This window comes from Pinus tabuliformis, chromosome 5_1 (assembly GCF_031772625.1).
Source record: "Pinus tabuliformis cultivar Carrire ecotype Pingquan chromosome 5_1, CPIR1, whole genome shotgun sequence".
NCBI classification, from domain to species: domain Eukaryota; kingdom Viridiplantae; phylum Streptophyta; class Pinopsida; order Pinales; family Pinaceae; genus Pinus; species Pinus tabuliformis.
In genome coordinates this window covers 284,002,948-284,006,971 of record NC_142305.1, presented here as the reverse complement: position 1 = coordinate 284,006,971, position 4,024 = coordinate 284,002,948, and positions in this window count along the sequence as shown.

Here is a 4,024-nt window from a genome sequence, read left to right as displayed (position 1 = left end):
TTTGATTTGATATTTATTTTTAATTTATATTAGGAAGCCATTCATTGTCCATTTTGGTTTTATTATTTTATATAGTTTAATCTATCAAATGTTTTTGTTTTATACAGACTACATGTTTCAAATAAAATTAAGCAAAAATTGAATTACTTCTCTTTATTATAATTTTTCTTTTCACATATCTAAACAGTTTAGATGGTAGCAAAGTTTGTTCAAGGAGGTGTTCTCGCTAGCTCTTATTACAGATCTACGTGGCAAAAATCATGAGATGGTTATATCTTTATAGAAACATCACTTTTTCAGTTTCATTTCATGATTTTTCTAAAAGCCAAATTTTATATTCATACTTTTAACATGTTATATGCTTACTTTTGAGGCTCAAGATCAACACAAAACTACTAGAAAGATATGATGATGTTATGTCATATTTTATGGAACAAATAAACTGATCAACATTTTTTTACAGTTGATGGGGAGTACACTTCCATATGGCTCCAATGACAATTATATTTCAAAGGACAATATTTAAGTAGAGTTATAGCTTTTTATATGAATATTCTGGAGGCTATACATGTTAGAGAATTATGGTAATTAATTTATTGATGTTGCGGGCTATATTTTATGGAACAAAGGAAATTAAGAATGCATGTCAGAGCTTATTTTTATCTATTATTGTTCCCTATTATGTATAATATATGTAAAATGTGTTACCCTTTCTACTTGAATAAAATATAAACCTGTGGGCTGACTTGATTAGCTAAAGGGTTAACACATTTACATATATATATATATATATATATATATATATATATATATATATATATATATATATATATATATATATATGGAATACAATGTGAAGTCTCATGATAGACACTTACTCTAGTTTAAAACTTTTTGGGAGACAGCTGGTCTTCAACCATCATGATCATGGCTTACATGTGTGGGAATGAGAAAAAGGAAAAATAAACAGTGTGCAGTCTCATGAGGGACACTTACTCCAGTTTGAAACTTTATGGGAGATAGATGGTTTTTGACCATCAGTTATGGCTTACATGTGGGGGAATGACAAAAAGAAAAAATAAACAAAATTATTCCTTGATAGAGATGTTCACAAATTATAATAGTAGGGTAGCAATCAAGCACTAGAGAACCACGAACATAAAATATCAAGCTAGCAAGTCACACCAAAAATGAATGCATAAGGCCATGAGATAATCATGAAATTATAATAACCACCTATCAAGTTCCACTAGAGAGGTACATATAGGAGTTAACATAAGACTCATAAGCTTAGCGCTATCTGAATAGAGCATAAAATATATTTTGATTGGCTTTCCTCAAGAGGTTCAAAGAGGAAAATCCAAACCTATAAAGAGAGTTAAATACTTTTTCGTAACCTCAAGCCTTTTTTACAACCCAACACCATGAAAAGGCTGAGGTGATAGGTGAATTGGCATGGATTTACTCAAGCAAAAGGAGCATCAATTGCAAAACACCCCACAAGAGTATAAATGTTAACCACATAGAAAAATAACAATTTAAAGAAGGATACTTGGTATGGCTTTACTTGAGAAAAACAAGGGTAAAAAATGAAGGAAGAAAACTAATGCCAATAGGATATGCGAACTTCAAAATCTTGAAGAGAATCATTGTACTTTGTAACACACATAAAGTCTAAAGTTGTTGAAAACTTCATTGCTCTATGAATAGGAACCACCGCACTACTAGAGATTGTATTCAATGCGCCTTAAGTGGAAAAATTATATGTTAGAGAGAAAAGAAAGATGGAAGAATACTCTGTCATTTAGATAAAAAGGAGGGAACATCATCGAACTAAAAACAGTATACACTAATGCATCGATCTCAGAGAAAACACCGAGTTGGTTCAGATTTAGCTAAAAGGAAAAACACTCAACATTGGAAGGTGGATAGATGAATTTCCTCAACAATTAATAACTAAAATCTATTTTGGGGGACAAAAAGCCCCCCATCGGAGAGGGTCTAACCCATAAGAATCTTTGCAAAAAATATATTTTTTTGATGTTTCACTTAGCATAAACTGTTGATTTACAAATGGGAAAAAATTATTCATAGAAATGATTCAAGATTACAGTAAGAAAAAATGCAAACCTTAGGAATTTTCTTTCATTAGGACAAAGGAAACTAGATTGAGGGAGAAAAATGGGAAAATATTATTCGTAGAAATGGTTCAAGATTACAGTTAAGAAAAAAAATTGAAACCTTAGGAATTTTCTTTCATTAGGCCAAAGGAAACTAGATTGAGGGAGAAGCAAAATTTGTAATAGCAAGAAGAGACAGAAACCTATAATAAAGGAAAAGGATGCAAAATATTTAATGGTTGAACATATTAACCACAGTGGTTTTTTAACGACAGGGAATGTTCTCTAAAATCTCTTGGGGAGGATTCAACCCATATGTACATAGATAAGTATTCAATTATATCGATTGTGATTCATCATTCTACCAATGTCTCAATCATTATAATCAGATGTTGAATGCTCATACCTTCAATACAAATTTAAGTCTAAAATTTGACAAAATAAAAAATTCTGAGATACGTTGATGTTGAAAGTAGGACAATTTCATATATCTCTAAAGACGTTTCCTAGATACTAATTATGCGCAACATAAAGCCTTTATAAATGATAAATCTAGTCCACCCCCCTTGGGAAAGGGCCATTTTATTGTTCTTAATTTGTATCTATGTCAACTATGGCACCGCTAGAATCTGTAGATAAATGGTGCTTGATATACCATTATTCTCATTTTTTATAAGTGTGAGATTTGTAGCAGCCCATAAACCTGCTTGAAAATCCCACTCAGTTCATTTTTTTGTAGGTTAATCGTGCCTTTTGCAAAGACTCTATGTAGCATCAACAAGAGATGAGGAAATGTTTGAAGATGTTATCAGAGAGGGTCGTAGACATGCAACATGCATGAATAAATGGAAAAGTTTCACAATCTTGTTTTAATTTGACTGTATTTCAATGTTGAACGCGGTTGCAAGCTATGTACACAACTGTCATAGTTTAGAAATATATTCCAAAAAATGTTGCACATAACATGAAAACTGATGAGTGCCAGTATTGCAACAAGGATGCTGCAACTCCTCGGCTACCAGCTTTACTTATCAACCCGGGGTTCGTACAAACTTGGAGGTGACAGTGCTATATGCACAAGTAGAAGTGAAGGTCCTGCATGTTGTCACTTGTTCATCTGGTAATAGACCCTAGAGGTTCCAAGCCAAACTTCTATAGAGTCAGAAGAAGCTTGATTCTTTGATGGAAGAAGAGAAAATTTATTCTAAGAGAGCTACTCTACTACAGTAATGAATAAAATATGTAATGCTAAATCACATCATATCCTAATTAACCATTTAAACAGCTAAACTAAGTAGAATTTCTAAATAAACACTAAACTAATGCTGCTATCTAAGTTATTGAAGTAAAGAGCATCAAACTAATCTAATGAATAAGTAAAGAAACTAAACTAAAGTTGCTTTTGCATTTTTGTTTTTTTTTTTGGTAAAATCAAGCATGCAAGGAGTTAAGCGGAAGAGAAAGCAAATATTGAAATCAGTGAAAGGAGGACGTAACGAAGCAGAAGTGCATCGGAACCGTTGGATCAATTGAGAACAACATTAATGGGAGATGAGCGGCGGAGATCTTATCGCAGAAGATTACTTGAATAAATGGATTAATAATACTAATTGGAAGATGAATGACTGAGATCTTATCGTGGGAGGTTAATTCAAGAGATGGAAAAATAGGACTAATCGGAAGATGAATGGCAAAGATCTTATTGTGGGCGATTTAGAGAATAGATGAATGAACAAGGTTAATGAAAGATGAGTGGCAGATATCTTATCGTAGGTGATTTAGTGAATAGATGAATGAATAGGACTAATGGAAGATAAGCGGAAGAAATATTATTGTGTAGGTTAAGTGAATTGATGGATGAATAGGGTTAAACGAGAGTTAAACGGCTGAGATCTTATTGTGGA